This window comes from Electrophorus electricus, chromosome 5, assembly GCF_013358815.1.
Source record: "Electrophorus electricus isolate fEleEle1 chromosome 5, fEleEle1.pri, whole genome shotgun sequence".
Lineage (NCBI taxonomy): Eukaryota > Metazoa > Chordata > Actinopteri > Gymnotiformes > Gymnotidae > Electrophorus > Electrophorus electricus.
The window spans coordinates 13,268,556-13,285,534 of record NC_049539.1 but is presented as its reverse complement, the minus strand read 5'-3'; positions in this window follow the sequence as shown (position 1 = coordinate 13,285,534).

Below are 16,979 nucleotides of genomic sequence, written 5' to 3'. Positions count from 1 at the left end.
TGCACCCAACCCAAAACTCTTCTTTCTGTGTGGTGCTGAACTGAATAGCCCTGGCAGGAGAACCAGAACTGGATGCCTGTGGTTGACACATTACAAACCCAGTGATTCAAGCCCTCTTACATAGTTTTGGTTGGTATGTGTGAGTGTGTGTGTTTGAGAGAGAGACAGTGTGTAGACAAGGAGTAAGAATGAGCGATAATTTAATATTTAACAAATTAGAATAACCATTCTTCCATAATTGTCAAAATGATGTAATGATTATTGTTGATTACCGATTGATTACTTCCAGTAAACAGGCATGTGGCACGTTAAGCACAATCAGAGGTTCGGCTGAACAGCTGAGCGGTTTCGGAGCAGGAAGGTTAAATTAGGCACCACAATATATTCGATGAGTAAATTGCTGGAATAATAGAGGAATTATTCCAAATCCAGTTAGTGCAATCACTCAGCTTCCCTTTCAAAACACTGCAGATCAAAATCCTTTTCATTAGCTTCATTAGAGAGTCTAGTCCTCAGTTCCTCTTCTTTCCATTTTGCTTTTTTCTTTTTTGATCGCAATAAACATTTTGCGGTTATTCTGCGGTTATTGCGGTTATTCTCTCAATCATTTGCGCTTTATGCCACTTTCAAGTGGAGTCTGGGGTTAATTGGACCCTCCGAGGGATTTAGTCTGGTGACCTCTCACCTGACTGCAACGTTGAAGGGTTAAGCAGGATGCGGGGACAGGGCATGTTAAACATAGACATACATTTTGTTTTCAAATATAACACTCACGACTCAACAAACACACTACGGGGGTCAAACATGGACAACTTCAATGATACGACACGAGACTTATATACATGCATGACAATTACACACAATAAGGATCAGGTGCACAACACAAGAGGGCGTGGCAATACAGACACACACACACACACACACACAAACACTTGAGGGAGGAGGGGCCGTACCGTGACACTGACCCTTTGGGATCCGGCCTCGGAAGAGTGTGTGTTCCGAGCTCCATCCAGTGAGGTTACATTTACAATTCCTTCATTCCACCTGACCCTCAATCACAGCGTTGGTCATCCGAGCCTGACTCTTTGTCTCAGAGCACCCAGGCCACCCATCCGCGATCACAGGATACGGACCTGCCTGCTTTTTCTCCCGCCCCGAAATATTAGAACTAACAAAAGCGACCATGCCCCTTGTTAGCTCTGTTCAGCCCAGATAGAACATCCACCAAGATTCATGCTCTCCAAAGCCCAAACTGTTTGATCCGGGGACAGGGGTTGTGGTGGGATGCGTATCCGGTCCGACGCTGTGCCCAGCCTCTGCTAAACACGCCGATATTTAGTGAGCTTCCTAGAATGATCTCCTCCACGTTTATGGACTGTTTAGCATAACAGAGCCTTTAGCCTATAGCCTGATGACCTGTAACTGAGAAAGTGTGTCTCATTCTATCAGCACACGCTGCTGTGCTGCACTGGTGTCATGGCAGTTAACCCCAGCTGTGGGTTGTTATTGAATCTCATCGTTTGCCAAAACACAAATCCAATTATGGTAAGGAGCAGCTGAAACAGAGGTCCTATGTTTCTGCTGGCTTGAATCTTTAGTGTTTAGCATGCTGGCTTGAATCTGTAGCGTCTCTTCTGTTTGCATGCCATGAAAGTAGCTGGACTGGACAGATGTACAGTTCAGGTCTGGGGGTCGTGTACCAGAAACATGGTACACACACACACACACACACACACACACACAAACACACACACAAACACACATCTAATTTTTCCAAGTGGGATACCTGCCTGGAATAATTTCTGCTTATATGGACTTTGACAGCAACTTCCTGTCATACCAATGTCCTACCTGTATCATACATCACACGCAATTCAGTCCTATCTTAACCTCATTAACACCTGTAAGTCATGCCAATCATGCCAGTGTCATGGGCATCACTCATTGCCCATGCCACACCCACAACACCGTCCATGCCACACCCACAACACCATCTGTGCCGCACCCACCACACTGCCCGTGCCACACCCACAACACCATCCGTGCCACACCCACAACACCATCTGTGCCGCACCCACAACACCGCCCGTGCCACACCCACAACACCGTCCGTACCACACCCACAACACCGTCCGTGCCGCACCCACAACACCGTCCGTGCCGCACCCACAACACCGTCCGTGCCGCACCCACCACACTGCCCGTGCCACACCCACAACACCATCCGTGCCGCACCCACCACACCGCCCGTGCCGCACCCACCACACTGCCCGTGCCACACCCACCACACTGCCCGTGCCACACCCACACCATCCGTGCCGCACCCACCACACTGCCCGTGCCACACCCACAACACCATCCGTGCCGCACCCACCACACTGCCCGTGCCACACCCACAACACCATCCGTGCCACACCCACCACACTGCCCGTGCCACACGCACACCATCCGTGCCGCACCCACCACACTGCCCGTGCCACACCCACACCATCCGTGCCGCACCCACCACACTGCCCGTGCCACACCCACACCATCCGTGCCGCACCCACCACACCATCCTTGCCTCTCCTCCAGACCTCATCTCTCTGTCCACCGTTCATTGGGCTCCGCAGTCTCCTGGACAAATGGATGAAAGCAGTGAATCGCTGCCTCTTTTAGCCGTTGTGGAATTACCCACAATGCCTTTCTCCATCTATCCGCCCACTCTGGAAACCTCAAGGTCTATTAACCAACTCAGATTTTCCTCACTTAACTGATACTCTTACCGATAGCTTCACCGTTCAGTCACCTTATTGTCCAGAACAATCTCAGCACTAGCTGCCACACTTTTTGAAATTCTCTATATAAGTATGATGTCCACCAGGCCTGCAGTCGTACAACTATGAGCAGGTCTCCGGCTAAAGGTGGTGGTCCGGTTGCTGTTTCCACTAAAACAATGACATCTCCGTGAAGTGGCATCATTTGAACTGGTTCGTGTTCACATGGGAGATTAGCGTAGAGAGGTGAGATCTGAATCATTTTACAGGCCTCCGTGTTTGACTCTACCTTACCAAAGCTGAGACAACAAAACAACTAAAGCTGAAAATGAAGATGTGTTAGATCAGACTTGCACTGGAAGTCACTAAAATGCACTGGCTAAATGTCTCTTTCGTGTTCATTCTCTCTTAGCACACGCAGTCTTATTGAGTGCAGCATCTGTGTAAAATTTACCTAATTTGCCCCCAACTCAGCACCTCAAGTTAATGATTCTATCCAGCTGTGTGTTGCTTTCTGCAGACGAGAGATTCGCAGCAGGAAACTCGCATTCCTCGTGTGCTCCCTGTGGGAAATGTGGGGACCTGCATTTCCTAGTGTATGCCAGGGGGATAATTATAAGCCTACCCTCGTGGGGGTTTCGCCGCTTCACCCCGATTCCCCCCTGATGGCCCAAGTGGAAAATGGCTCATTTTGCCCTGGAATGGCTTTCACCATGAAATGCAGGGATGAGGTTTGGGTTGCTGCGGCGATGGTGAGGCTGTGCAGAACGTGTGGCAGTAGCTTGGAGTCAGACCAAGTTTGTGGAGTCCTGGTCTGAAATAACAGCCAACAGTTACACACACACACACACACACACACACACACACACACAGTCTTTACATTTATTCAAAAGAATGGCCTGCACTGCAGTGCTAATAGTGAGTAAATGACTATGACCTGTGAACTGAAGTGAATTTAAAATAACATATTACCTCCTATGTGTGGTGAATCACCGGTGAACTTCCCCTCCTGGGCGTCTGTCTCTCACCTTTTCACTCTCTTTTTTTCTATCTGCCTCTCGTATGATAATCTGATGAATCAGAGGCATAACGATCCCTGTGGGAGGTTGTTAGAGACGGGTCCCAGACGAGAGAGGAAAAAAACGTAATTTGATGTGTCTTTTGACCTGTAAATGGTAGTTTGGAATATAGCTGGTTGGCCTTCTGCTAGTTGTGGAAGAAAGTACAAAAATATAATGGAATTTAAATGAGTGTGCATGTGGGAGAGGAACCTGTAGAGACAGAGAGAAATATTATAAATATAACAAAATTGTTTAATTTCTGCCCTTTGAGCTGGATCTGAAGCCTTGATTCTGCTCCTTTAAACACATAATATTCACATGCGCACGCGCGCGCACACACACACACACACACACACACACACACACACAAAACATCATACCTTTTATACAAATAAAATGCAACACACACACACACATGTATTCCTGTAATGTACACAGAGAAAAACAAAATGATACGAATTGAATGCAAATTACTCAAATGTATGCTTAGTAAGCACACATGCTTTTGAATAGAAACATACAAAGGGGAAAAAAAGTGAGATGTTTTAGCATATAAATTACTCAAATGCATCTTAAGTCTCGCTCTCTTTCTCTCTCTCTCATACTCACACACACACACACACACACACACACACACACACACACACACACACACACACACACACACACCGAAGTGGCACATGCTCAAGCGACTGAGACTCGTGCCAGAAAGATTTCTGTACGTCCGAATCCATCAGAGCCAGCCAGCTTGTCTCGTGGTCTCCCGGGCCCCCGAGCGTCTCGTTTGGCACAGCGAGCCAAGCCCCACTTCTCACGCGCTCGCCCGGGCCCCTCGCGCTGGCTTCCGTGCGCTGTTAGTCGCGGTTAAAACGAAACGGGACGTCGCGTGGTTTGCACGAAACGCCGTTTTATGCCAGCTTCTCAAATACGTGCGGCCAAGCAGTCTGAAATGCTCACGCTGTCGTGTCCTTGCTGACTGTACGTTACAACATAGCCGTAAAGGTTCCTTTAACCTTTTGGACAAAACTCTCCACCCAAATCTGTGCGTAAAGTATACGAGCACCGTGTTCGTTTAGCTAGCTCATCTGATTAAGTCGCAACATTAACATGTGGACGGCACTGGAATATGGTTTTTTATTTGTTTATCGGCCTTGCAGAGCAAACACAGACTGGTTTCGTGTTAACTGTGTTAATGCGAGACCGCACCCACTTCAGCCATCAATCACCAACACCCCCGTAAATGCATTTACATTAAAATATGTTTTTATTTGAAGAATTTGAAGTAAATTGACGTTTTGTTGGTGACTGGTACTGAAGATAGGCGAAGTGGTTGTGTTATCGCAATAAACGCAATTTAGTGGCCTGGTGTCATTAACAAGCGGAGGAAGGCGGTGTGCGCCTCTGTTTGCTCTGTGTGACGAATGAGCAAATAAAAAGCAATTATACCACTACAGTCCACATTTTAGATGCAAACAGAATTTTGAATTCAGCACGTATGGAACCTTTTTCATTCTACGTCATTATAAGTCTTTATAACTTTATCAAAAACCTGAACAAAAGAAAAATACCCACAGAAGCAGTATCAGAATTGGCCCCCAGTCAAGAATAAAGCAGGCCGCAGGTGTGCTCACGTGCGTTGTAAGAATGGTGCTCAACACTGCTGTGGGATGATCAAGGACTGCGTTTGAGCTGCGCTGTGGTTGCCTCTGTAGTCTGGACCTTCAGACAAGAAAACAGGCACTCTACTGCCTTCTGCTCCATGATGCCACAGCTGGAGTGATGTGTCTGCTGTTCATACTGTTTGATTCTCAATGTACTTGGTTGTGCAGTATTGCGTTGGAGCTAGACGAGAGAAGACGTTACTGTATAGCTGATCACAATACTGCACTTGCCCTTGGGCTTTGTGTTGCTTGTGTGTGTGTGTATGTTTGCGTGTGTGTGTGTGTGTGTGACTAAGACCATAACCTCTCAGATATGAGCCATAGCTCTTCTCAAATGCGAACTGCCACTAACACGACCATTGCCAACAACGTCACACGAGAAGGTTCCTACCTCGGCTCAGGGCTAGCACGCCCCAGCGGGAGCAGGAAGAGCCTTAGCAGTCACATCTCACGTAGCCTTATCCTGTGTGATGGGGTAATGTCACTCTCTGGCGTTCTGCTATAGTGCACTGCTGGCTCACTGACAACCGTACATTCTCCAGTGTGTTCCTGACAGGATGTTCCCCATTCCTCGACCCCAACAGAAGAGTTCCTCTCCACTTGCCGGTGGAGGAGATACGAGTGAAACCTTTATGAGGAAGGTTGCCTCACTGGAGCCTGTGTAGGGGTGGATAATGCACCGGGGTGGGGGTGGGGGGGTACAGCGTCTACAGTCTAGCCAGAGAAGATGTTACTTCATATGCTGTGGGTGAAGTGAATTCCTGCCTTAACAACAACAGTGAGATATGGGTATGTGTGTGTGTGTGTACATTGTACGATTCCAGGAAGTAACTACAGTGCACTGTAGTGAAAGGTGTGGAGGTAATAAAAACTGAGTGTACAGTACACAAGGAAGCTGTATCAGACTAAAGGATCTCTGTCCAAAATGTTCTGTTTCTCACTACGCTGCAGTTTTTACTACCTATACACTGTACATTGTGTGTGTCTACATTTATCTGTATATATTTAGGGAAGTTATACTAACCAAACATTGTTCCTGAAACAATTTTTCAGTTTATCATAGAGGTAACGTGAGAGATCGTTTAAGTTTGATATTTGCGAGTGATTCCAAAATGGAAAGATATTCACATTTCTGCAGGTTTTTTTTTTTGCCAAATGACTTTGGCTCCATGTACATTTTCATTCCAGGACTTAAGAATCATTAGTTCTACTAGTAAAGTAGATATGCAAAATTCTAGAAATGTTTTGTTTATAGCATATAGTTTAAGTACCTTTATGGAATAGATTTCCCTTTCAATAGGCATGACAGTCTTGTAAAAGAGAAAGAAACTGCCAATTGCCTGACCCTGAATAAATGGAGGTTAATAAAACAATGTCAGTGTGACCTCCACAAGTGCACGCAGGTCTCTATGTGCTCACGCTGACAGCCACAGAATAATCATGCACAGGGCACAGTCTCAGTGGCAAAAGACAAAACACGCAATGCCTCAGTTTAAGAGGCGGTGTAGGAGGCTCTCTCTCTCTCTCTCTCTCTCTCTCTCTCTCTCTCTCTCTCTCTCTCTCTCTCTCTCTCTGTCCTGCTCCCTCCACACTAATTGCAGTAATAGTCTACGATCATTATCTCAACTGTGAATGTAGCTTAATGACTTTATTCAGATGGATACAAAGCGATAATGAACAGAAGACTTCCTAATGCTGGACATCTGAATGACATGTTTGGAAGACTTCATCAGTTTGCAAATGGTCAGCACAAACACCGAACGCTCATACATCGTTGAACCTTGAAATGGCTTTAGAACATCCTAAAGCACAACAGTTCTACACACCATTTTCCATGAATGGGTAACACACACACACACACACACACACACACACACACACACACACACACACACACACACATATATACACCCTCTGAGCTTTGTACTTCCACCATCACTAGGGAACTGAAGATCCACAGTTGCAGAGATTATGACAAATGGTGGTGATTAGAGGAAGAGCCTAAACGGATTCATATGCTTTTAAAATTATGCAGAACACAGTGACACACGCTTTTTCTTTCTGTCTGCACACACACACACACACACACACACACACACACACACACACTTGCATCCATGCACACATGCACTGCACACACACTCACAAAAGCTTGCAGGCATGCATGCACGTGCACAGGCATTACACAAATGCGCACCAACAAATTCGTGCCAAGTTCTCTGCAAAACACCTCACAGTCAACAGGACATCCCAGAGACTAACAGTTAGTGTAATGATCTTTGACAGAAAGTCATTAGTGATGTATTTCAGATTCACTGTGCGTCCTGGTAATTAAAGCAAAGCTGCTCTCGTTCGTGGGCTGAAGGCCTTGCCCTGGCCTCACCTTGACACAAACTGTTCCTGTCTACATACATTTACTTTACACAGAGTCCATCAATATCTGAGTTTAGTTAGCCCAATAAAAATTGGGAAAAAACCCCCTGATTTTACGGAGGGCAATTTGAGTGAGGAGTGAGTCACTGATTACACTGCAGCCTACAAACACTTACAAACAAGTAGAATGCATATAATTCATGTAAATAATTACTATTCTTGTTCTATAAATATTTTAGCTGTTTTATGTGGAAATAAGCAAATTAAAATATCTTTGCATTGTGAGACGATGCAGTCACTTTTCACATCTTGTAACCTTACCGTTATACTGCAGATTACGGTAAGATTACAAGATGTGAAAAGTGATTATTCATAAACAATCAACTCAACATATGGCACCACTGCCATGTCGCAAAAAGAGGTCGACTGATCGCTTGTTTGTTTTTACTCTATAGGATATGAAACAAGATAAAAATCAATAATGACCTTAGTGTATCCTGCCTTCTGTCGTAATCTCAGGGTGGCGAGGACCTCGGCAGATGCTGATCCTGATGTATCTCCACTGTCTGACCAGGTCATCGTGAGCTGTGGCCTTTTGTGGTTCACATCGGTTTGCAGGGTTAAAGCTAACCGGTAGTATGGTGAGAGTCTGTTTCAGAAGAGTGTAACCTTACTGCTGGTGTTCACCAGGGATCTCCTCTCAGCCGGTTGATATTCTGTACAAATACTATCACTGAGCTCTCTGATCAGTTTGAATAGCCTTTGCTACTAAAACTTTTGTCGTTTCCACATCTTTCTCTCCCCATTTCTACCTCCCAAATTTGCTGAATGATTGCCTGTCTGTTATCACAGATGGATGCACATGACCTGAAGTTCCTACGAAGGACTTAGCAAATCTCGTGATCATTATTGATAGCTTCATTGTTCAACTAGGTTACAAAGAAACAGGCTATGGGTTTATTTTAGATGCCATTCAAAAGTTCTTTGAGCCAACTGCATATATCTCAAAAGCACGCAGGATTTTTAAAATGTATTATTTAAAACTGAGGCAAATCATTAAAAAAAAAATTTCTCTGAAAAATCAGTCTGAAATTAAAATATGTCTGAATGTTCTTTTTTAATAAAGTTGCCGCAACAAATTATACACCATATACTTGCAGTGGATTAAGACTTGACATGGACGTGGACTTCTGCAAGGTTGGGAATAGACTCCAAATGCTAATATTACATAATCCCACAAGCTTGTAGGTAGGAGGAGAGAAGATGAATGCGATGATAGAATAAGAACCTTAAGCTGGGTTAATGGAGTGGAGAAGCTCAGCAAGGCAAGCCAAAGCAAGGACATGCAAATCTTAAGACACAAGCAGGAGTTGGTAGTGAATGTGGGATGATAACAGTGGAACTGAACTCTGTAAAGCAAGTTTTTGAAAATACTGCAGATTATGTAAGATTTTAGCACGGACGGAGTGAATAGGGAATTGCAGTAATTCAGTGAAGAGCCTGTAAATGCATGGGCCAATGTCTTCAGCAAAGGTGAGCAATATTACAGAGATGGGAAAGCTTTTTTTTTTAAGTTTTTTTTTTTTGTGAACACCCCAATGTAGGTCTCAAAAGTAAGTAGTGGTGGGTGTTCAAATGTTACATTTAGATCTTTAACTATAGAGAGGATATGGACAGATTTCTTACTACACTGTATGCACAATTATTAGGCAAGAGAGTATTTTGACCATTTTTATGCATATTTTCCCACTCTAAGATGTATAAACGTGAATGCTTATTGGATTTATGCATATCAGATGGTGTGTATTTGTGTAATGAGGGAGGGTGTGGCCTAAGGAGGTCAACACGCTATATCAAGGTGTGCATAATTATTAGGCAGCTTCTTTTCCTCAGGCAAAATGGGCCAAAAAATGAGATTTAACTGATTCTGAAAGGTCAAAAATTGTAAAAAATAAAAATAAAAAAATCTTTCAGAGGGATGCAGCACTCTTAAAATTGCTAAACGTTTTGTTGCAAATAGTAAACAGGGTCGCAAGAAACGTGTTGAAAAAAAATTCACAAATTAACTTCCAAAGATTTGAGAGGAATCAAATGTGAAGCGTCCAGAACCCATTATCCTCCAGTGCTGTCATATTCTAGAACTGCAATCTACCGGTGTGCCCAGAAGTACAAGGTGTTCAGTACTCAGAGACATGGCCAAGGTAGGGAAGACTGAAACCTGACCACCACTGAACAAGACACATAAAGTGAACCATCAAGACTGCACCTAGAAATATCTGAAGACAGATTTTTCTAAGGTTTTATGGACTGATGAGACGAGAGTGAATCTTGATGGACCAGATGTATGGGCCTGTGGCTTGGTCAGTAACGGACACAGAGCTTCACTTCGACTCAGATGCCAGCAAGGCAGAGGTGGGGTATTGCTATGGGCAGGAATTATTAAGGATAAGATAACTGGACCTTTTCGGGTTGAAGATGGATTCAAAATCAAATCCCAAACCTACTGCCAGTTTTTAGAAGACACTTTCTTCAAGCAGTGGTACAGTAAAAAGTCTCTATCTTTCACGAAGACCATGATTTTTATGCAGGACAATGCTCCATCGCATGCATTGAAGTAATCCACTGTGTGGCTAGCCAGTAAAGGCCTTAAATATAAAAGAATAATGACATGACCCCCTGCCTCACCTGAATTAAACCCTATTGAGAACTTGTGGGCACTTCTTAAATGGGAAATTTACGGTGAAGGAAAACAGTATAGTTCTCTGAACCGTGTCTGGGAGGCTGGGATTGCTATTGCACATAAAGTTGATTATTAACAGATTGTCAACAGAAACTGACAGACTGAATTGAAGCCTTATGTTATTGAAAAGAAGTGTGGCTATATTGGTCACCGATCTATTTATTTATTTATTTTTAAATGTCAGAAATGTTTATTGGTAAATTTTGAGCTGTTTGTTTATTATTTTCACATTCAATTTCCATGTAGTTCCATTAAGTTGCATAATAATTCTGCACATTAATAGTTGCCCAATAATTATGCACACACAGATATTCTCCTAAGAAAGCCAAAACCTCACTTTTACTATCTTAAATATTCAGTTTTGAGGTTTATTAATTTTTTGGATTGACTAAGAGCACCGTAATTGTTCAATGATAAAATTAATCCTCAAAAATGCAACTTGCCTAATAATTGTGCACACAGTGTATAAAGACGTTTTTGTCAAAAACCTGGTTATTGATCCCTGGGGAACACTGTGTAACAGTAGCAATGTTCACCAGTGGCCACAAAATAATCTGTTAATGAGCTAATACGTGTACCAGGTAAGAGTTGAGACTGTAATATCAATAGCTGAGAGATTACAAATGAATATCATAGTTTACTATATCAAAGTCAATCCTGGGATCTAGAAAGAGAGGAATGTTGAAGGCCAAAAGGTCAGCGAGGAGGACATAGTTTAGGACATGTAAAAGAACCGCCTCAGTGCTGTTTCATGTAAAGATGTCAGACGGAAAAGATTCGGAAAGTTTGCTGTTACCAGGGAAGTGGTGATAGGACTGCAATTCTTTAAAGCTGATTACTAGATCTCAAAATGGATCAATAATTTACCAGTAAGGCAACGCCAAGACCAAGTTTCTTTAAATCAGGGAACATCAACAGCTTCCAGTGTTAATGAGATAACAGACAGAGGCACACACCTCCTCAAAAGTGTGGCGGTGGAAAGCATCAGTCTGGCAAGAAGATGCATTAGATTCAGAGATTATTTGAGAGATTCAAAGACTCTGGCTCAGTGGGAGAAAAAGCTGTCGGAAACATGTCAGGAACTCCTAGGAGGCTATCACTGTAGTTGAGTGAAGGAGCCGCTGTGTGGAAATGTGGGTGTTCTTTGATTTTGTTTCTAAAGAAGTTAAGAAATGTATTTTGTTGCTTAGCAGAATCTGGAAGCACAATAAAGGGAGGCTGGGTTTTACACTTGAAACTGGTTTTATTATTACAGGTGGACGTCATGACGAGCAGGCAGTAATTACGGACGCCGTATAGTTAGGCATATGATTCGGGCAGGGTAGGGCGGTTTTTCTTGTCTAGGTGTTTAGGAAGCCTACTAGTGCACAAAAAACAGGAGCAGACCTAGGAAAAATGATCATCTCTGAAGAGATAACCTTTGAAAAACAGGCAGATGCCTGAACTTGTCTTCTGCAGCAAAGGCAGATGAAAAAATAAAGGTACCACATGCAAATGTTGGGAATGCCAACAACTGAAATAGTGACGCCTGCTTGATAAAAACCATGAACAAAAGAAGAGCTTCTATTGCTAATCAGGACCCTTCTTCTTAATGAAAATATTGTGAGGATGAAAACAAATGAATCTTCACCTCCGAGAATGTCACATTTTGACACATCTAGAGCATACATCCAGTTTCGTATTCTTCTCATTACTGGAGTCACATAGAAACCCCCACAACCTGCACCCCTGGCGACGATTCTGCCCACCTGCGCTTTGGTAAATTGCAGTGGACGGACAGATCTGGTAAATACTGGAAATGCTCATTTACTAAAGATGATTACATAAAAAAATAAAGCAGTATTTTGGTGTGCGGTAAGGTGGCAGGTTGTAGTTAATCGCTCCTCTTTAAAATATCACAGCTCGTTTGTGATTTCCAGTCAACATAGTCAAACGGCAAGGACACATAAATACATGGAACGATACACACATGCTGGTTAATAGGCTGGTGAAGCCTATTGCTAAGTGGTCAGGGTTAAGGAGGTTACATGGACAACCTGAAGGGTAGGGTGAAAAAAGGTCTACTTTATTTCCATAAAGCATTTCCATAAAGACCTGCAAGGCTTAACCACCAGCTAGCTGTTAGCCACTTTAGCTCTCACCAATAATGTATGTTTCCCTGGTCCTACAAATTCAGCTGGCAGAAACTCAGACGGGAGAATATCTAACATTTTATAGTGGTGAAAATTTCAGAGAGGGAAAAGCTTTTGGAGGGGTAGGGAAAAAAACCACTTTGGGGGAAGAATTCAGAGGAGGGAATTAATTTTTTAAGGATAAAGAAACGTCCGCGGGTAACACATAGCAAAGTGATGCGGGACATAAGCACAGGTGAGCATGTTTTACTTGAAGCTTTACCTAAATCTGCATAAAGCTCCATTGCCCCTGTGGTCAAATTCATAATGACACACACACACACAAATAAATAGAAAAACTCTGGAGACTCCTGATCATGAGGAGACAAGGAAATGAGGAGACCGTTCCCGTAGAAATTCTTATACATACTGTAGAATCGGCATGGAATAAGAGACAGAAGACATTTCTGCTTCAATTTTATTGCTCATGCACAGAGTTAAGATCTAAATGGAGGGATGGCAAGGGGAAACTAAAATCTGTTGTCCGCAGCAGCGTCGATGTTGGCGACGGCGTGCTGGCAGTGATGGACTTGAGTCAGACCGCCATCGTTGAATCCCTCCATGCACTGTGAGGCGTTTCCTTGTCTTGATATCAGTGGCTTCTAGCTCCTCCTTTGGCCAGATGATTATGCCAGCAGGGTATCTGACGACTGGTAGGGCGCAGGTGTTGATAGCCCGGTTCTTGTTCTTTCTATTCCCATTCGTTCCTGCTCGTACATCTTTGTCTGTGGCTGCTTTCCTTGTGGCTTCTTCATGGTTCTTGCTGTGGGATTCCAAGGTACTTGTAGCTGCTGGTACGATTCCCTCAGTTCTAACTACATTTCCTCTCCTTGTAACCATCCGACCACACTTATCCAGTCTGAATGACATTCCAGTGCCATTGCTGTATATCCTGGAGAGATGGATTAGTGAGTCAATGTCTCATTCACTCCTGGCATACAGCTTGATGTCATCCAGGAGGAGGTGGCTGACAGTTGCACCATTTCACTGACGGGGTTTCCGAACAGTAGTGGGGACAGGACATCTCCTTGGTAAATCCTGCACTTAATGGTGACTTGTACTATTCGTCTGATGTTGGTCTCTAGGTTTGTCTCCCACAGCCCCACTGAGTTCTCAATCTTCAGCTTGTAGAGTCCTGTTGATGTTATACAGCCTCAAGCATTTCAGGATCCATGTGTGGGGCATAGACTCATATTCTTTCTTGTAGTCAAGCCATGGGGATATGTTGGCCTGTCTGGTTTTACAGTCTTGAATGACTGGTGCTTGTCTCCTCTGGTGTTCTTGCCCACTGCATTTCTGAGCCCCGCTCATGTGTTGCGTTATGTGCCTACTCATCTTAGCTGCAATGATGCCTGACAGGAGCCTCCATGTTGTGCAGAGGCAGGTTATCGGCCAGCATTTGGATGGAACAGTCCCTTTTTGGGGTCCTTCAAGATCAGAACTGTCCAGCCTTCAGTTAACCATTCAAAGTGGGTTTCACCCATTAGCAGCTTGTTCATTTGTGCTGCCAGGCATTCAAGGAGTGCAGTTAGCTTCGTCAGCCAGTAGGCATGGACCATGTCCGGGCTTGGAGCTGGCCTTCATCACTTGAGACCCGATCTTGGATATCTGCTAGCATGATGATACTGGTTCCTGTTCAGGTAGGTTGCTGTGGTCTACTCTTTGGTTTAACAACCCTGGGCATTGTTGTTTTGCTATGCCTGCAACTCCTATATGCTTTTCCAGTATTGTTCAGTTTCCAGTTTTGGTGGGTCTGTTCTCAGGCTGTTACCCTGCTACCGAGAATACGCGTTGGAGTACTCACGAGAGAACATCCTGTTTATTCTCCTGGCTTCTACTTCTATTGTGTACCTCCTCAGTTGGACAGCCAGGACTGTTAATTTTTGCTTGGCAGTCTGCAAGGCCTCAGATATGGACAGCTTGTTGTATTTCTCAGGTACCTTCCTCACATTCAACGCGCCTTTCTGCAGTTCTGATAGCTGGCTGACTTCTCCATGTTGTCCTGATCTTGGCCTCCAACCTCCTTCTCCATGGAGCATTCTGCGCCTTGATGCTGTTTATCTCGTAGCCAAGCATCTCAAATATCACTGTTCCTGTGGCATATATCAGCTGGTTGGTCTCAGTGATAGTCACAGTAGTGATTATTCATAGTGCTGCATCTTCCAGCACATCTTCACGTTCTTCACTTGGTCTTGGTAGTATGCAGTGACTTCATAGCCATGATCTTCCACCTCAGGTCAGTAGCTTTACTGTTGAGTTTGGCGTCTGGGTCTGTTTGGTCTTGGTTCTCGACGTCTGCGTGTGGGGACGCTGCTGATGATATCCCGCTTCTGTCCCGTTGTCCTGGCTCCCCCTGGCTGTAGCATTCATATTGTACCTGGTCAATCTCGAGTCGTGACACCAGTTGTCGTTTGTGGTTGTTAGAACACCGCGGTAGTCTACGTTTAGGTTTTGAAGCATCCATAGTTCTCAACATCCTCTGTATACACCCTCTCGCATTGGGGTTGCTTGTGTAGTATCATTCCAACAGTCCTCTATTCTCCACTCTCATCTGAGAATGAGGAGCAACAGGAACCATCATAGGAGGATAAACCCTGCACAGTATGTACCACCAGCAAGAGTGGAAGTGGCTGCTAGAGAAATCCTACTAATAGTGGGATAGGGCTCGGAAGAAAGACACCACGAAGGCACTAATCATGGCAGCACAAGAAAAAGCTGGGATCTACCACATCAGACAGGACCCAAGACCAACAGAGGCTGGGATCTACCACATCAGACAGGACCCAAGACCAATAGAAGCTAGGATCTACCACATCAGACAGGACCCAAGACCAACAGAGGCTGGGATCTACCACATCAGACAGGACCCAAGACCAATAGAAGCTAGGATCTACCACATCAGACAGGACCCAAGACCAATAGAGGCTGGGATCTACTACATCAGACAGGACCCAAGACCAATAGAGGCTGGCATCTACCACATCAGACAGGACCCAAGACCAATAGAAGCTAGGATCTACCACATCAGACAGGACCCAAGACCAATAGAGGCTGGGATCTACTACATCAGACAGGACCCAAGACCAATAGAGGCTGGGATCTACCACATCAGACAGGACCCAAGACCAATAGAGGCTGGGATCTACCACATCAGACAGGACCCAAGACCAATAGAGGCTGGGATCTACCACATCAGACAGGACCCAAGACCAATAGAGGCTGGGATCTACCACATCAGACAGGACCCAAGACCAATAGAGGCTGGGATCTACCACATCAGACAGGACCCAAGACCAATAGAAGCTGGGATCTACCACATCAGACAGGACCCAAGATATAGGCTGTGCAAAGATGCCCCTGTGACAATCCAGCACATAACAGTGGTATGCAAGACCATACGTGGAACACCATAACTAAGTGACTGGCTGGATGTTCTGGCATCAAAGTGGGATACACCCCCAAAGGTGGCAGAAAATGACTCAGCTGATGAGCTGACATGCCATGGGACTTCCAGATCAAGACTGACAAAATGGTAATGGATAAACAACCGGGCAGTGATGGACAAACAAGGGAGCAGAAGGGCCGCTGTGAGCAATGTAGCAATCCCAAGTGGCAGCAACATCCGGACTAAGGAACACAAAATGCGTGAGAAATATCAAGAGCCGAAAGTAGATCTGGAAAAGATGTGGGAGGTGAGAGCAACAGTGGTTCCAGTTGTAATCGGAACACTAGGGAACAACATCCAAGATCTCCGTCCAGAAGATTGCAGTCCTGGGAATGGGATAACTTGAAGCTTGAAGGTAAAAGACCATGTGGAGGAAGGTCTATTATGTTTATATATATATATATATATATATATATATATATATATATTTTTTTTTTTTTTTTTTGTTGCAAAGTTATTCAATGCTCAAAGTCTATGTAAGGTGTAATTCAATGTTGCCATTCTTTTAATAAAATCATAAGTGCATTCAAATGCATTCAAATTTTGATGAATTCCAGCATGGCTCTGCCCAGGATTTAGCAAAGCAGTAGTGCAGCAGTGCTGGGGAGTTTCTGGCTGACTGTATTGTCAGATTTAGGGTGGCTTATTTATTTGCCTTATGGTCAGGTCACACTACAGCGCAATAATGCAAAGTTAAGCACCGATGGAATGTGTGTGGGTAATCTTTAAATTACCAGAGCTGAACTGCTCTGGGGCAGCAATCTGAACACTT